General features: G+C 42.7%; 2 pseudogenes; both read right to left on the reverse strand.

Moving 5' to 3' along the window:
* Positions 1-2,983: 2,983 nt before the first annotated feature.
* Positions 2,984-4,493, reverse strand: LOC148473277 (uncharacterized; annotated as a pseudogene).
* An 8-nt stretch (positions 4,494-4,501) lies between these two features.
* LOC148473278 (uncharacterized) lies at positions 4,502-14,893 on the reverse strand (annotated as a pseudogene).
* Between the last annotated feature and the right edge of the window lie 4,681 nt (positions 14,894-19,574).

Genomic DNA, 19,574 nt, shown 5'->3' on the forward strand with positions numbered 1-19,574 from the left:
TGAAAATCAAATGTTTATAATATTTGTCATCATTTAGTTGATTGTAGATTTCCTTAAGATATTCATCTCTAGGCCATAGGACAATATTGCCCCCTTTATCCAATGGTTTTATTACTATTTCTTTCCAACTTTCAATCTCCTTCAGAGCCTTACATTCTTCCTTGCTCAGATTGTTGATTTTCCAATATTTACTTTTATTTTCCAAATCCTTTGATACTAGATTTTGGTACATTTGTATCTGTGGACATATATTAGGATTAGGTATGAACTTTGATTTCTTTTCAATTTTTTTAGATGTATCTTTATTTATTTGGACCACACTATTTGACTCCTCTTCCAATTCTTCCAGGGCCTGTAATGCTTCCTGTTCTTCTTTATCTAGTTATTCCATGTTCTGATCTTCATTTGCGATTTCTCTTTTAGATTTATTCTTGAAAAACTTTCTTAGGAGAAGTTTTATTGTAAATAGTTGTAAGTCCTTTTCAATTTCAAATCTGTTCATATCTTTTGTTGGGGAAAAAGTAAAGCCTTTTCATATTACATCTATTTGAGTGGTATTCATAACTTTATCAGATACATTTATTATTTGTAATGTATCTTTCTTTTTCATTTCCTGTATGTTTTGTATTTCCTCTTCAGCTTTGTCTTCCCATTCTTTGATCCCTTTTTCTTAGATTTCTTAGACCCCCTTCTTGTTTCTGTCTTGGCCATCTGTTGTGTTGTAACTTGGACCTAAAAAATGTTTGTTCCATTGATTATTTCGTGATGATTCATTATTCTCTCCTTCAGATGATTCTATTTCCAATGTTGTATCATTTGAAGAGTTTGTTCTCTCTTGTCTTGATTTCCTATTACTCCATTTGAATATTCTATTATTGATGAAATAATTTTTGTCCCTTACAAATTTTTGTTTCCTTTCTTTTATTGTTTTTTCAAACTCATCTATATCTATCTTATATTTTTCATACATCTTTCTGAAGTTTTCCAAACTTTCATATGCTTTCAACTTTTCACTAGTTCTTTTGATGTTTTTAGAAATTTCATCCAATTAACGTGTGTCATGTTTTATTAATATGTGCATCAGTTTCTTGGAGAGAAGTATCTTTTGAATAACATAACATAATAGATACTAGTTTAAATAGATAACTCCTATTTGGAACTCCTTGTATATGAACAATAGCTATTCAATAAATAACAAGATACTGACACAGCAGATCTTAGTAATGTTAATACACACTGTTTCTATACTTTAAGCACATTTTTTCTTGACTTTATTTTAATTTAATATTTGTGTTCAAGAAAATGGAAGTATTTCTCTAAACTTTTATGAATAAAATAATAAAAGCTATGTTTTGATAACATTATATACAAATATATTCAGTAATTAAAAATAGTATTTAACTCCTCCCTGAGTGCACCATAGAATCTCACTCTTTTTCTACACAACATTTTGGATTGTACATTGTGAGAGAGGTGGTACCATACCCATAAACAAATAATAAAATTTGGTGAAATAGAATAACAGATAAACTGATGAAGCATTTATAGGGAAGGGAGTAGATAATTATTCATTATCAGTATCAATAGGTTCAGTGCGAGACCCGAATTTCTTTTTTGAATGCGGAGTACAGGCTGATAACATCCAGTTCATGGACTGGACCCTCAATTTCTGAACCCATATTATCTGCAAGTTCAAAAATTATGCTCCCATTAATTTTACACCTCCACATAATTATCTGTCCCACATAATTTTAAGTATTATTTGTTTTTTTGGATAAATTCATCTTAAGACTGACATGTCTTTATTGGCCAAAATATGCTATTTAAACCCTCTGTCCATGATTATTCATTTGGCTAGGTGCAAAACATGGTCTACACTGTGTCCCAACATTATTTCCTTCATTTTACCCTACTTAGGGTGATACACAAACAAAATGCTATGTTCATCTGAAAAAGAAATGAGAGTTTGGAATTTAATTGCAAATTCAAGTGTGAGATGCTTGCAGGACTCAATTAGCCAGAGCTGCCATGAGACATTGTGATGCCCAGGACTAACAAAGTAGCATGCACACCTTGCACTGTTTCCATAGCATCACATACATTACCTCATAACTACAAGGAAACCTAGAATTTGACAGCAGATAAGAACCATTTGGTCCATCTAGTCTACCGGGATACAATCACAATACCTACTGTCGGGACCACCACTGGAATCATGACAGGCGGTAAATGCCGGCACCCGCTTTGCCAACAGACTAGGTATTCTCCAACTATGGGCGTCCACAACACCCATAGAGGGAAAATATAATAGTGTGGCGAGCCACCGGGCCCACAGCTTGGCAAGCCCACAAGGGGACTCGCAGTGCTTGCCCCACTGCCAGCAATCCGGTGGGGGGATGCCACTGTTGGGATACCAACAGCCAGCATCCCGACCATCGGTATTCTAATACCAAAGCAGTCTACCTTTATATGTACACACAATATGGTCATTTTTTGCCAGAAGACAATTATCTTAATATATTTTCAATTGTTTTAGAATACTGAAGTACCTGAAGAAAACACACACACACACAGGGAAAATATTAGGCCCATTTGTGGGACTTGAACACATCATGACCTCAGTGATGTGAAGCAGTAATAACAAAGCAAATCAGAGACATGAAACATATGGAACCACCCTCTAGACATCCTGCATTTGCCTTTAAACTATTCAAATAATACACGAGTGCAGAGAATTGAGTATTGTGTCCATTTTTTTATGCAATCTGTTTTTGAGATAAAGAAATCATAGTTACATATAAACTACATATGCAAGACCCAGACAGGTAATAAAAAAAAAACATTTATATAAAACTGGCTGTGTATAACAAAAAGAAGTACCATGAAACATATTGAATAATGACCACTAGTACTGGCTGTGACAATATATTTTTATTGTTCCAAAAAAAAAATTAGAAAAAAATACCAGTAAAGTTTACATCAACTACTCATCCAGCCAGGATAAGTCTGCTCCTTCCCCTCCAAACTAGGACTTATTGACACTGTAATTGAAGAGGAGTTCCTCGCCAGGAAGAATTGTCTTTTGTGGCCAACAGTTATATGGTTGGTGTGCCCATCTCCGAAAGGAGAAAAAATGAGGGCTTGAGATTATATTCTTTCTTTGAATGGTTTATTTTTCGGCCATATGTGCTTTCTATGTCTGGATGGCAACTGCATGGTGCAATTGTTCCATCTATACAGCAACACTTTCCTTTCAAATCTTTAAAGAAATACAAATACCCATTTTCTTCCTGTTAGTATTTTTTCATTTTCTCTAGCCCTTCATTTTTTGAAATTAAAGACCCATGGTAATCACATACAACATCCCCCTTCAAAAATGACCTGGTGGTAACCACTTTTTCTCCTTTTCTTTCATCAGGAGCGATTGTCAGTCCCTTCCAGTTCTGTAATAATACAATTTCTTCAATTTCCTTCTAATCTATATTCATTTTTGGTTGCTGCGGCTTCCAGTTGGCAGTTATATCGTACATTCTCGGGATGTTTTTTGTCCATCCCTGTGGTTCAGCATATTGATGAACCTGCCTCTCCTCTGGAAGCCTTTTGCGGAAATGTGCTGTAGAAAAACCAAACCAAAAAAAAAAATCACAAAATGAATTTGAGACTGGATAGAAAACATATATAGTTAGTACATAAATAAACTACAGTCAGTCTTATACAGGTTGGATCTGAAGCAATCCATAAAATGAAAGTTCCTATTTGGGGAAATCCCTTCGTCTATTTTGAATTATAATATAACTTCTTACCAATCCTCCATTCGCAGCTTTCTCTGTGTTTTCCGCCACTTGGCATAACAAAAACAACCTTCATCATGTTGCAGGCTACCTTTAAGTGATGGAGGTTCTCGATTCAGGTTGAGGGGATGTTTTAATAAGAAATCAGAATATAGTTCATCTTTTGATTTTTTTTTTCGTGGGAAGTTTGTGGTGCTTCATTACCATCTTCATCCCTGGTCCTCTTTCTTGTTCCTGTTTGAACATCTCTGGAAAAAAACAAAAAGAGAATGTTATGTGTGTTTTTGAAAATAGATTTATTGTGTTGATGTTGATGCCTGAGGCCCTTCCTTTGAAACCATGCTGTCTATGATACATGATACCTTCACCACAGAATCAAAATTATTCAATCTTTAGAACCTTTCTGCAGTGGTATCTGTGCTCCAAGTACCTTGCAAAGACACACTTGTCACCATCTGTATACCTTGATGACACACAGGTTTCATTGATGTTGCAAATTTCATGGCTCGTCACTGGTGTCAGTTTAAATCTACAAAGGGAAAAATAAAGTGAATAAAATAAGGAAAATGTTTGTGATTATGGTAGAAATCTGACCAATGTATCGCTTATCCCAATGCTTTGCTTATGGAAAATTGAATCAATATGTTACATGCAGATGAATGAGTCATCTTCGCTTACCTTTGGTGGATCTTGACAGGTCATTTGAAGGATTATATATTTTTTCACCTGTTGTTGAGATAAAAAAAATATTCACTGTCTTGTGTGTTTGTAAGAACATGGGCCTGATTTTTTTTAAATAGATGTCAAACCATTTAAAGGAAAGATACATAAATGTTACCTCTGCAGACAAAATGCTTAGAAAAGAAAGGACAGTAAACTTGTGGCTTGCATTAAACTAGAATAGGTATAATAGAAGAATAGAAATAATATGAGATATGGTAAGAACTTACCCTTGTTATCTCTATTTCTACGAAGTCCATAGGGTTCCACAGGATACCTTGGGGGTATAGGTGTGACGTCAGTCGCAGGGCACCAAAGAGTTAAGCTTTCAGCCTCCCAGGATGCACTAGGTCCCCCTCCTATACCCCGCCCCCGGGCCAAGGCACCTCAGTTAGTTACCAAGCCATAGGCCGGAGGAGGAGAAGGAAGAGAGAGAACAAAGATCTGGACACATACAAGAATCACATTCTCACCAGAGGGAGACGGAAAACCGGTGACCAGAGCAAAGCCCATCTGCAGCACAGGTGCGACAGGGCGGGAGTCCTGTGGAACCCTATGGACTTCGTAGAAATAGAGATAACAAGGGTAAGTTCTTACCATATCTCATATTTTCTACTTCAGGGTCCATAGGGTATCCACAGGATACCTTGGGGATGTCCCAAAGCAGTATCCTTTAAGGGTGGGGACGCTCCTGTGCAGAAAGGAGAATCCGCCGCCCGAAGGAAGCATCCTGAGAGGCGAAGGTGTCAAACCTGTAATACCTCACGAAGGTATGGACAGAAGACCACGTAGCAGCCTTGCAGATCTGAACTGCCGAGGCACCACGTCGAGCTGCCCACGAAGGACCCACAGACCTAGTGGAATGAGCCTTCAGAGAAGGAGGGACCGGTAGGCCTTCATGAAGATAAGCTTCAGAAATAGCCATACGGATCCAGGCTGCCAAAGTTTGCTTTGAAGCAGGCCAACCCTTTTTACGGAAGCCAAAGAGGACAAACAAAGCGTCCGACTTCCTAAACGAAGAAGTGCGGTCAACATAAGTCCTTAAGGCCCGCACAACATCCAAAGAGGCCTCACCCACGGAAAGACCCGGTGAGTTAAAGGCCGGAACAACTATTTCCTCGTTAATATGAAACTGGGAAACAACTTTGAGAAGAAACTCGGGCCGAGTGCGGAGCACTGCCCTGTTCCCATAAAAAACCAAGAAAGGGGGTCTACAAGAAAGAGCCCCTAACTCAGAAACACGTCTGGCCGAAGCAATGGCCAGAAGGAAAACAGTCTTAGCTGTTAGCCATTTAAGATCCACTGAGCCCAGTGGTTCAAACGGCGGTCCTTGGAGAGCCCTCAGGACCACAGCCAAATCCCAAGGCGCCACAGGTGGAACAAAGGGCGGCTGAATGCGGAGAACACCCTGCATAAAGGTGCGCACATCCGGGATTGTAGCAATCCTACGGTGAAACCAGACAGATAGGGCCGAAACCTGTACCTTCAAAGAAGCAAGGCGAAGCCCATGATCTAGTCCCGCTTGCAGGAAGGCGAGAATCCGAGACAGATGAAACTCCCGCGGTGCATAACCTCTCGGTCGACACCACTGGAAGAACGTATGCCACACGCGATGGTATATCCTCGCGGAAGACGGTTTCCGAGCTCGTAACATGGTACGCACCACAGAGCTGGAAAACCCCCGGGACCTCAGCATGGCCGTCTCAACAGCCACGCCGTCAAAGACAGCCGAGTCAGGTCCGGGTGAAGGCAAGGACCCTGAGACAGAAGGTCCGGTCGTAGCGGCAACCGCAGAGGAATGTCCACGGACAGACCCTGAAGGTCTGAGAACCAGTGCCGTCTGGGCCACGCGGGAGCTATCAACAGGAGCGTCCCTCCTTCCTGTTTGAATTTCCGGATTACCCGTGGAAGAAGGGAGACCGGAGGGAACAGGTATGCGAACCGGAACGTCCACCGGACGGACAGAGCATCCACCAGAGACGCCCCTTCGTCTCTTGTGCGAGACCCGTACACCGGCAACTTGTTGTTGTGCCGGGACGCCATGAGGTCGATTTCTGGAAGACCCCACCTGTCCACCAGTAGTTGAAAAACGTCCGGGTGCAGGGACCATTCCCCCGGATGAACGTCCTGGCGACTTAGAAAGTCCGCCTCCCAATTGAGCACTCCCGGGATGAAGACCGCTGATATGGCCGGAAGATTGCGCTCCGCCCAAACCAGGATCCGAGAGACCTCTACGAGAGCCGCCCGACTGCGAGTTCCTCCTTGCCTGTTTATGTAGGCCACGGTGGTAGCATTGTCCGACTGGACCTGCACCGGGCGACCCTGGAGAAACCGCTGTGCCTGCTGGAGAGCATTGAAGACCGCACGGAGTTCCAAGATATTTATTGGAAGCTCCGCTTCTGTCGGCGTCCACCTGCCCTGGAACAAGTGTGGACCCGAAACTGCTCCCCAGCCCCGAAGACTGGCGTCCGTTGTCAACAGGACCCAATTTGGAACCCAGAACGGACGTCCCTTGTTGAGGTGGGTCGTCTGTAACCACCACGTAAGGGACAGGCGAACCTCCTGGGTGAGCACAATCGTCTGGGACTTCAGAGACTGAGTCAGCCCGTTCCACTTGGACAGGATCAGGTGCTGCAGAGGTCTGGAGTGAAACTGGGCGTATTCCACCATGTCGAACACCGACACCATGGAGCCCAGTAACCTCATCGCCGAGTGTAAGGACACCCGGCGGCTGTGCAGACAACTGCGCACCCTTGACTGTAAAGCAGAGATCTTGTCCTCCGTCACAAAGATCCTTTGCTGTCCCGAGTCCAATAAGGCTCCAAGATGCAGAATCCTCCGAGACGGGATTAGAGTGGACTTCTGCCAGTTGATTAGCCAGCCGTGCCGTTGCAGCAGTGCAATAGTCAGGTCCAAGTGGCATAACAGGAGCTCTGGAGATCCTGCCACCAATAACAGGTCGTCCAAATACGGCAACATGCGGACTCCCTGCAGCCGCAGAGAAGCCGCCATGACCGCCATCACCTTGGTGAAAACACGTGGTGCTGTTGCCAGGCCAAAAGGTAACGCCCGAAACTGGAAGTGGTCGCTGCTGATTGCAAACCTGAGGAACTGTTGATGGCGCCAAAGAATAGGGACATGCAGGTAAGCGTCCTGTATGTCCAATGACACCAAGTAGTCCCCAGGTTCCAGCGCCAGAATGATGGACCGTAGGGTCTCCATCCGAAACTTCGGGACCCGCAAAGACTTGTTGAGTGCTTTGAGGTTGAGAATCGGACAATATGACCCATTGGGTTTCTGTACCAAAAATAGATTTGAATAGAAACCCTGGCCCCTCTGGGAGAATGGAACCGCCACTATAACTCCAGCCTGGAGCATAGTGTGCAATACCTTCCGCAGCTCCGTAGCCTTGTTCCGGTCTGATGGGAGACCCGTGGTGAAGAAGCGAGCCGGGGGTCTGTGCCGGAAGGAGAGGGCGTATCCGTGGGAAACCACCTCCAGAACCCAAGTGTCTGTCGTAGTGGTCGACCAACACTGGGCGAACTGTAGCAGGCGGCCTCCCACCCTGGGATCCCCCAAAGGGAGGCCCGGACCGTCAGGCCGCAGGCTTGTCATCTGGCTTGGGGGCCGGACGTCTGGTACTCCATGCCTGCTTCCGGGGCTTGACCGATTTCTTAGGGCCAGCCTGTCGAGGAAACGACTGTGGTTTGGGCCTGCCCTGGGCCCTAGATGACCGAAAGGACGATGGTCCCGAACCAGAAGGAGCAGCGGCCGACGGGAGACAGGCAGATTTGGCTGCCGCCAGCGTGGCCACAATCTTATCCAGATCCGGACCGAAGAGAACTTCTCCGGTAAACGGCAACGCTTCCAGACCTTTCTTGGAATCTGCGTCCGCCTTCCAGGATCGCATCCACAAGGTGCGACGAGCAGCTACCGCTGCTGAAGAAATTCTAGACACCAGAGTACTAATGTCTAGAGCCGCCTCGTTGATGTAGGTGGCCGAATCACGGAGATTGCCAATCAACTCCGCCTGATCGGCCGGACAGTCGGATTCAAAAGAAGCCTCTAATGAATCCGCCCAGCGCTCCATCGCTCTGGCAACCCAGCAAATGGCCATAGCCGGCCGTGCTGCCCCCCCTGCAAGGGAATAAGCGGACTTCAGGCAGATTTCTACCTTGCGGTCCGTAGCATCCTTAAGGGAGGACATGGATGGCATCGGCAATGTGGCACTACGGACAAGACGGGTCACGTGAGAATCCACCTGTGGAGGGGATTCCCACTTCGCAAAATAATTATCCGCGAACGGATAAGCCACCGCCAGACGTCTCTGCGGCTGGTATCTTTTGCCAGGTTGTTTCCACGCCTCCTCTAAATGGTCCACCAACTGACCCGAAAGAGGAAAGACTGTGGCATCGCCCTTCACATCTTTGAAAAAGGCATACTTAGATTTAGCCGCTGGGGGAACTTCGTCCTCAATCACCAAGGCTGTGCGGACCGCCCGAATAAGTCCAGGAATATATACTTTGGACTTAGCATCAGCGTCCTTAGTATGGAGAGGTTCCTGATCGTAAGGATCTAGAATCTCCCCATCATCAGACGTCCCTTCGTCATCCTCATAAGGAGCGGACAGAGACGCCACCGGCCTTTTATGAGACCGCATCACAGACTCCCCTTGCAACACATCCGACAAGTGCTGTACAGAACTCGTCAGGGACTTAACCCACGCTGGCTCCTGAGAACCCGGGAGCGGGGAAATAGGGAGACTGTGGGGTACCACCAATTGTCGTGGGAACCCCTGCATTGGTGACGACACCACAGACTGCTGGGACAAACCCATCGGAGTAAACGCGGGCTGCGGAGCTAACTGGCCCACTAAAGCTGTTAACGCCTGAGCGAAACAAGCCCAGGGCGGCTCCTGTACCGGTGCTGTAACCGTAATAGGCCGCGCCATGGACAAACACTGCCGGCAAAGGCCCTCCGCGCTACCCTCCCCCTCCGCTAACGGTACTTTGCACGTGGTACACTGTAGCCGGAGGGGAAAATCACTTTCAGACATGATGGCACCACGTATGTGACCTCTCTCACCAATTAAGTATTAAATAGGCGAGAGACCACCCTGCAGCACCGCACCGCAAGGGCTTTAGCAGAAAGAACAGGGACAGTAATAAAGCTGACAGTTTAGAGAAGAAAAGATTACAGGCAGCAGCGCTAGCACAGTCACATACAATGCAGAAAAATAACAATTCCTGCACTAACAGCGCTGATCACTCAACTACACAGACACAGGGCCTGGTAGGACACAGCGCTGCATACACAGACCTGACCACAGCGGAGGAGAGGTATGCGGGGGGACCCAGACCACGATGCTTCGTCCAGCGCTTCCAGCAGCGTTCACCATGCGTTCTGGAGAAGATGGCCGCCGAGGAGCAGAGAGGAGGCTGGCCTGGGGGAGGAGCGCTGCCACAGGACCAGTCGGCAGCATGCAGAGAGGGCTGTGTGCAGCGGGGGAGGCGCCGGCTGTGAGACAGGGAAGGCGCGCTCCCCTGGCATGCATTTAACCCCTGGGACGCCGCAGCGCTACCGCTCTGCTGCGGTCCGCTGTCCCAGGGGGTAGTGGAAGCGCAGGTTGGTCACCTGGCTCCACGCTGCAGCCAGTCCCCAGGGAGCCCCCTGCCTGGGGACTTAGGACCATGTGATCAGCGGGGACCCACCGCGGGACCCCGCTGCTTACCTCTGTCCCCCTTGAATCCGGCCATGGTCCGGAGCATCTGGGGTCACCGCTAGCTGTGACCCCAGACGCCCACCAGCATCCCCGGATCAGTACCGGCGTTCTGGTACCGGCGGGGTGTAGGGAAGACAGCATGGACGTCAGGACTGACTGTCCATGCTGTTCATCCAGTTGTGCAGCCACAGCTGCATGAAGAATAAGCTTCAGGGGCTCTTCTAGCCCCCACTCCAACAGGTGCACCCGACTCCGGCCGGGCACCAAACTAAACTGAGGTGCCTTGGCCCGGGGGCGGGGTATAGGAGGGGGACCTAGTGCATCCTGGGAGGCTGAAAGCTTAACTCTTTGGTGCCCTGCGACTGATGTCACACCTATACCCCCAAGGTATCCTGTGGATACCCTATGGACCCTGAAGTAGAAATGCGATACGCACCAGTTCCTCATTAAGTGCAAAAGCAGCAACTTGCTGTGTGGATGTTTTGTGGGTTTTCACACCAATGACAGCTTTCTTTACCACTTTATATTCAGTGTTTTCGATTAACCCACTCCACCTGCAGATAATAAAAAGGTCAGCAATGTATCTAGAGTTTACCTGTAGTGAGAAGGAAACAGAGACATCAGGTGTAACTGGAAGTACGAAGTTTTACTTACAGCCATATTTTGCACATCGCCTGATCGCTGAAGGTGTTGCAGAATGACCACAGCCTGAAGATAGTAGAGAATTGTCAGTTTTTCTGTTTCATCAAGTGCCTGATCTTTATTACCCTTCTGAATGGTTTTAAGAAATCCAGGCTTTGCCACAACCAGCAGCTTATGACAATCTGGGGTTTTCATTTCAGCCAACAGCAAATCATACCTGCAAATACAAGATTAATTATACAGCAGATACTATAAAATGATACAATAGTGTAGGACAACAAAGGAGTTCTTAGTTACTTAGAACATTCCCACCTACCCCGTTGTAGCACTTCTAAGTATCTTTTGAATACAGTTTTTAAAAACTATTTTCATTTTTGCTGTCAGAGCAGAGCAAAAGTATACATACCCCTCAAGAAAAACTGTCTTCCACTAAATCAGTACTTGAGACTTACCTTTTTGAAACAATCTTCTGTGAGATCCCTTTACTGAGGGCCCATTGGAGGTCTTGTTATAGAATGACTCAAAGGTGTCAAACAGGGCCTTATTGTCCTGCTGTATGCCAGTGCCCGTTACGTTGTACTGTATAAACCACCTCAGACTCTTCAGATAATTGGCAGCTGTCTGATTTGTCAGCCCAGTTTTTCTGAGTTTGTAAAAAATATTCACTTGTTTTTTCAATATTTTTTACAAAATCCAAGGAGACTTTTGTACTGTCCATGTGTAGTACAAGTATCTGGCCACATTTTCCACCTTTGATCAAAAAGAAAAAAGGATAAACAGCATATTACAATAAGGTAAAGAGTAAATTAGCAATGCTATGTGAATGTATGCAACATACAGCTTACAAAAAGGGATAGACTTGCCCCTGAAATGTTCATGGACAAACACTGGATTTTTAAAGGAGGAAGAGGCTTTCCATGTAAACATACTGTCTGTCTGTATGTGTGTGTCTCTCTCTCTCTTCTCTCTCTCTACAATGTTGGCAGCACAATACAGAGGAAAGTACTATATACAGAGGTGGAAGGTCACCCATAGCAACCAAACAAAATCTTTTTATAATTTGAAAGGATGTAACATAGAAATAATAGGTACATAGAATCTTATTTGTTGAAATGGGCAAATTTTACTTTGTCATTATGTGCACAGCAGGTGGGAATGTTCTCTACCTACCTTTTCTCCAACCCATAAGCGGGGTAGTGCCCAAAAAACAGGACTGTACTTCCAAATCATGAAGACTGGTGTGAAATGCATACACAGTGGCATGAATATACAGTGCATATGGAAAGTATTCACAGCGCTTCACTTTTTCCACATTTTGTTATGTTACAGCCTTATTCCAAAATGGCATAAATTAATTTTTGTCCTCAAAATTTTACACACAATACCCCATAATGACATGTAAAAATTAGATTTTTGCAAATTTAATTTAAAAAAACTAAGAAATCACAAGTACATAAGTATTCACAAAGTATTATACTTTGTTGATGCATCTTTGGCAGCAATTACAGCCTCAAGTCTTTTTGAATATGATGCCACAAGCTTGGCACACCTATCTTTGGCCAGTTTCACCCATTCCTCTTTGCAGCACCTCTCAAGTTCAATCGGATTCAAGTCTGGGCTTTGGCTGGGCCACTCAAGGACATTCACAGAACTGTCCTGAAGCCACTCCTTTGATATATTGGCTGTGTGCTTAGGGTCGTTGTCCTGCTGAAAGATGAACCATCGCCCCAGTTTGAGGTCAAGAGCTCTCTGGAGCAGGTTTTCATCCAGGATGTCTCTGTACATTGCTGCATTCATCTATTCCTCTATCCTGACTAGTCTCCCAGTTGCTGCCACTGAAAAACATCCCCACAGCATGATGCTGTCACCACCATGCTTCACTGTAGGGATGGTATTGGCCTGGTGATGAGCAGTGCCTGGTTTCCTCCAAACATAACGCCTGGCATTCACACCAAAGAGTTCAATCTTTGTCTTATCAGACCAGAGAATTTAGGTGCATTTTGGCAAACTCCAGGTGGGCTGCAATGTGCTTTTTACTAATTAGTGGTTTCCGTCTGGCCACTCTACCATACAGGACTGATTGGTGACTTGCTGTAGAGATGGTTGTCCTTCTGAAGGTTCTCCTCTCTCCACAGAGGAATGCTGTAGCTCTGACAGAGTGACCATCAGGTTCTTGGTCACCTCCCTGACTAGAGCCCTTCTCCCCCGATCACTTAGTTTAGATGGCTGGCCAACTCTAGGAAGAGTCCTGGTGGTTCCGAACTTCTTCTATTTATGGATGATGGAGTACCCTTCCCCAGATTTGTGCCTCAAGACAATCCTGTCTCGAAGGTCTACAGACATTTCCTTGGACTTCATGCTTGGTTTGTGCTCTGACATGCACTGTAAAGTGTGGGATCTTATATAGACAGGTGTGTATGCCTTTCAAAATCATGTCCAATCAACTGAATTTACCACAGGTGGACTCCAATTAAGCTGTAGGAACATTTCAAGGATGATCAGTGAAAACAGGATGCGCCTAAGCTCAATTTCGAGCTTCATGGCAAAGGCTGTGAATACTTATGTAAATGTGATTTCTTCGTTTTTTTTTTATTACATTTGCAAAAAACTAAAAACTTTTTACACGTTGTCATTATGGAGTATTGTGTGTAGAATTTTGAGGACAAAAATGGCTTCATTCCATTTTGGAATAAGGCTGTAACATAACAAAATGTGGAAAAAGTGAAGCGCTGTGAATACTTTCCAGATGCACTGTACATACATATAACCAATATGAATACCTAATGATCTATACACCATAAATGTCGCTATTTAGCGTAGTAAGTCGCACAAGAAATAATTGCTTTTTTCCAGACTTTGATTGTGGTTCCAAAACACAAAAAAGATATTATTCAACAAAAAGGGTATAGTTACACGCTGTGATCTAAATACAATTAGCGCAAACAAATTATACAATCACTAGGTACAGTCGATATATACGCATGCGCTATGGATCCAGACTTCCGGCATCAAACGTGAAGCCTCCGTCAACAAGAAAGATGACTAACTATCAGATTCAGAGAGCCTGCTTATGTACCCTTACGGAGATAGGCAATACAATAGAACAAGTTGGCATAATCCCATTGGTTCTTCTTCCTGGTTCTTCTGTTGCGATGCAGTTCATAGATCAGTTTGTATTGTAATAGTTCAGCCTCCAACAGCTCTTTGTGTCCGTTTTCCCGTCAAAGAACAAGTCTAAACTGGCTAATAAACATTACATTACAGAGTACATTTCAATGCCTATCTCTCTATGATCCATAATTCACACACGCATGTTGCGATGTCCTTGCCGATGGAACCGGAAGTCTGCAAATAAACAGTGGTTCAGAATAGCACCAAACATGGTCTGCTTATCATGTACTAAACCAGAGATCTAAAATATAGTCAATTCATAACATAATTAATAATGAATATAACCTTGAATATTAACCTTAATGCTAGGGAACCTTTCTATGTAAGTGTGCAATGTGTAGGTTTAAGGATATTAAGAAAAGACACTAGTTAGCGTTGTGCGTGTACGTGTTTGTGGAGTGCACTGTGATACATGCTTTGCAGGATTGTTCATATTATATGTTTTAGTAAATGTATGTATTTATATAATGAGGACTTTTAACAGTGTTCTATTGCGTGGGAATCGCACGACGCTAAATAATATCGCCGTATGTACTGATATTGTGAGATTCGCTAAAATGGCATTGGGCGGCCATTTGCAAAATGGCGTCATGTAGATTTTAATTTTAACAGATTCTGTCTCAGCCAATCATCCCCTGAAGATGGGAAAATACCATAGCTGAATATTGTCAGTGGCAAAGTGTTTAATCTCTCTCTGTAAAATAGAAAATACAACATACTTTAAAGCTCCAATTCTTACCTCCTGCTGGCAATTTTTTACTTGCAATGTTTGTGTTAAGTGCTTTCTAAATACTTCAAGGATTGGATGTTCCTTGTCATGCTTCTCATACAAATCAGCCTGAGACATTCATAGGCAAATGCAGGGGGGTTTCCGTTTGCCTGGAAACTCCCCTCCTCAGCCCACACCATGACCACAATAGAAATAGTAATATAATAGAATTTTACTAGTGCTGTATGTTCTTCTCAGTATCACAAATGAAATAATTGATATAGCAGTGATAAAGAAAATGACTTATGCTGGGTACACACATAGCTATTTTGAACACCAACAATATCGCTGAACGATTTCCGTTGAAATTTCCTTTGAAACTAGTGGTAGATATCTATGAACTATTTGAACAACGATCATGAACGATTTTACCAAAGAACAACCAACTATATCTGACAGTATTTAAATGATGAAGAATTAAAATGGCAATGATCGGTCGTAGTGTTCTTGAGGGGTGTATACTTTGCAGATGTGTGTGATATGGTGGGAGGGGCTACCATGAGGGTAGAAAAAGGCAGGGCTATTTTAAAACTCTGCATTTATTGCTCTGTGGCTAGTTTGGTGTGTTTTATACCTGCTGAATGCTATTGCATTGCTAATTTGCTCTACTTTGTTTCTTTAACAACGTGTGTGTATTGTGCTATTACCATGGATCCTATAAGCCATCGAGCTATGGCTGCGTACACAGGAGTCCTGCTTTTGTCTGAAAGGGAGATGGCTGAGAGGAGAAGGCCTCGTTCCTATTGGACAAAGGAGTGGCAGCTGCGGAGGGATACCATGTCCCACATGCCTCTTCTGCTTGAGATTCATGAGAATAACCCGGATGACTTCCGGAATTTCTTGCGGATGGATGAGGTGACGTTCCAGGAGTTGTTGAAGCTTGTGACCCCTGTCATCCAGCGACAGGATATGTGCATGCGGAGGTCCATATCAGCTGAGGAGAGGCTGGTGGCTACCTTCTGCTTCCTAGCCACTGGTAGATCCCTGGCTGACCTTAAATTTGGAAGCATCATCATCCCCGAGACCTGTAGGGCCCTGAAATTGGAGTATTTCAAGGTACAAACATTTTATTTTGAAGTATGCACTGTCACTTTTCATAATTGAGATATTATGTCTAATAAGTGTAATTTATTTGCGCTAACACCAATTAGGACACAAATTATTGCTTTTTGTTCTCTTTCATCTATGTGTGTGTTTTTGTCTTATTACATTGCGTGAGCAATACACCTAAGCGGAAAGTGAATGCAATGTAAAAGGTCAAAAATAATACAAGGCTGAAGTTAGCTTCTTATTCGGCCATCTTCTAATTCACTTATTATGCGAGCTCCAGCTTCTTATTCATTTTCCAGCTTCTTATTCAGAACATGTTATATTAAAAAAATTTTAGCAAATAGAATCATTAAGCTTACATTGAATAAACAAAATATGGTATCTATTAAACAAATTTCAAAGCTTTTGGGCATGAAATAGGGTGGTAAAGTGGGCACAGGGACCAGATTTTCTATGTTTGAATGAGTAGGTGTAGGTGTTAGTTTTGTTTGTTTGATTTCTAAATATTTCATTTTTATTTCCCAGTTTCCATCATCTACTGAAGAGTGGAAATCCATTGCCGTTGATTTTGAAAGGAAGTGGAATTTCTCAAACTGTGGTGGTGCCATTGATGGCAAGCATGTTCGAATCACCCCTCCAAGCAACACGGGGTCATTTTATTTTAATTATAAAGGATATTTCAGCATTGTCCTTATGGCAGTAGCGAATGCAAATTATGAGTTCTTGTTTGTGAACGTGGGCAAAAACGGTCGAGCCTCGGATGGTGGTTCTTTTAAAAAGACCGTGTTTTATGACCGAAGGGTGAATAACAAATTACACTTACCATCAGATGACCAATGCAAGTATGGGCTCAGTTATGTATTTGTTGCTGATGAGGCATTTGCTTTACACAAAAATGTTTTAAAACCTTATGCACAATGGACTTTAACCATGGAAAGGCGAGTCTTTAATTATAGACTTGTATAAAAAAAAAGAGGGTTTTGAAACCTGCGCTTCACTGTATGCAGCTATTCATGTCTGGGGGTATTCTCTATATGGTCCCCAATGGCAAATGTAGATAAAATTAAAAGAGAAGACACACCAGCGTAAAACTAAAGTTATAGAAAATAAATTGGGTTTCGGATAAAATAATGTCCAATAAAAATAATAATTCAAGAAAAATAATTCATATTCAATAGTTCTTAATGAAGGAGGGTATAATAAAGTTCCGAGGTTATTGATCGTGGATCAATCTTCAGATCCAACATATGTAGAAACATGGAAGATAGAAAGAGAGGATCCACCATAGTGTATTACCATTTATTATGGATTCCATAAAATTTCACATAAAAAATAACTTGAAAAACACCAGACATTTGATAAAATAAAAGGAGTACCAGATGGTGTGGGTGTAAACGTTCTACATCTAAAAACACTTAGTTGGAAGTCCAATACTTCCTGGGATCAGGAATCCACCGACCTTCCACTGTTCAAAACTTCTAGGTCTCTGCCTTGTCCCAACACCAATGCGTTTCAACTGCTAATGAGTCTTTTTCAAAGTGTGCTTCCCTGGTGAACTATATTCCTATTTATACCCTCCTTGTATTCCTCATTGGTTATTTGCAAAAAGGATATTTAATCCCCTATTTTACATATAAATCCTTACACAGAGATAGACATAACATCCAATTATACATAACAACATAAAAGACAAGAGTCGCATTTGGAATAGTATAATTTATAATTCAACGGAGTCCCTCATTGTGGTGGAATGCAAACCATCCTTACTTCCGGTCCGGCGGTGACATGCTTGCGTCACTTCCGGCTGGACCGGAGTACATTCATCAGAGAGTCAGGTTGGAGTATTCCTCTCCTCAGCACAAAAAAGTCATCACCCCCAGAGTGCTGATCAGAGCATACTCCACTACTTATTGTCCCTAGACAATGCCTAGAGTTAGAAGCGAAAGATTGCTTCCACACACTAGCTTTACTTCCGGTCTGGCGGTGACACGCCAGACAGGAATAAGCTAAAAATCAGAAAGTTTATTTAAACATACCTCCCTGGTTGGTAAATAGTACCACCCTACCATCAGATGTTATTGGGACCATGTTTAAATCCCTATTCTCTGGCATTAACCAGGTGATTCTAGATGTTTAAAAGGAAGTTTCTACACATCACTTCCGGTTAGATGAGAGAGTTTTTACAGAATAAAACAAAAATGTGTAATAAATATTACAGTCTAAAAGAAAACCATCAATAAATAAACATATGGGATACTGACTATAAAAATGTATCAGATAAAAGATTCTGGATATAAAATTATATAAAACCCTTAAGAAACGATACCTTATAAAAACCATTTCAACTCAAAGTCTATATTAAGACCATTAGGTGTGAAGGTCTTTAAATCGAAAATATACTTTATTCCTGTATGAGCTAAACATGTTTCCAAATCTCTGTTCATTCTCCAGTGACCACTCACTTGTTTTATCCCAATAATTTGTTTTATGCCATTTGCACAGCAATTATGTTTTTCTTTGAAGTGAGACAATAAAGAATGTTTATCGAAACCTTTCTTTACATTCCTTATGTGCTCCGCCCCTCTGTCCTTTAGGGACCGGGTGGTACGTCCAATATATTGAAGATTGCATGTACATTCTATTAAATACACACCATTTTTACTATTACAAGTAATGAAATCTGATATTTGATGTTTGCCCAGTTAAGTAGATTTAAAAACCTCTATTTTTGCATTTTGTCTCGTAATTGTTCTACATACCAGGCAGGTTCCACACCGGTGGAAACCTTTAGTCTTAATTCTGCCTGTTCTTTTTGGTGGGATAGCACTCTTAACGACCATATTCCTGATATTAGGTGCTTTCCTATAAATAAATTTCGGTCCGGAAGGTATGACCGGTTTCAGGACGGGATCTCTAGTTAGGAGATTCCAGTGTTTTCTGACTTTTTTTAATTTCCCTATGGTGTAAGTTAAAAGAAGTGATTAAAGGGTAGCAAAAAATCGTCAGAAACGTGGTCCTGACAAACCCTTGGTTTTAGAAGGTCTTCTCTATTTTGAACCGTCATATAATGAATTTGATCGTCTATTTCTTTCTGTGAGTATCCTTTTGAAACAAATCTCCTTTTCATATGTTTTCACTTGTTCTTTAAATACTTTCAGATCTGAACATTTTCTTTGTATATGCCTAACTTGGCCCTTAGGAATACTTTTCAACCATGTGGGATGCTGATTGCTTTTCATGTCTATATAGGCATTGCAGTCTGTTGGTTTACAAAAATTCTGTGTTTGTAATGTATTCATTTCTATATAGAAAGTCAAATCTAAAAAATTTACTTCAATTTTACTTGAATAGTAGGTGAGTTCTATATTGAATATGTTATTATTTAAATTGGTTTTAAATTCCTCCAGTTGGGCTCCCCCCCCCCTTTCCATATAAACCAGATATCATCAATAAATCTATACCAATAAATGATGATATTTAAATAAGGATTGTTGTTCCAAATAAGTCTCCTCCCAGAAACCCATGAACAGGTTAGCGTACGAGTGCACAAAATGGGTGCCCATAGCAGTCCCTCTAGTTTGTATATAATTCCCTGCATACCAAAAAAATTGTTATGGAGAATGAAATCTATACCCTCCACAAGAAATTTAATTTTGTCTTCCTGCATTTTTTCTTCTCTCAAGAAATGATTGCTTCTAAGCCTTTAGTA

The sequence above is a fragment of the Taudactylus pleione genome, unplaced genomic scaffold (genome assembly GCF_031769625.1).
Source record: "Taudactylus pleione unplaced genomic scaffold, aTauple2 ptg000946l, whole genome shotgun sequence".
In the NCBI taxonomy this organism is placed as follows: Eukaryota; Metazoa; Chordata; class Amphibia; order Anura; family Myobatrachidae; genus Taudactylus; species Taudactylus pleione.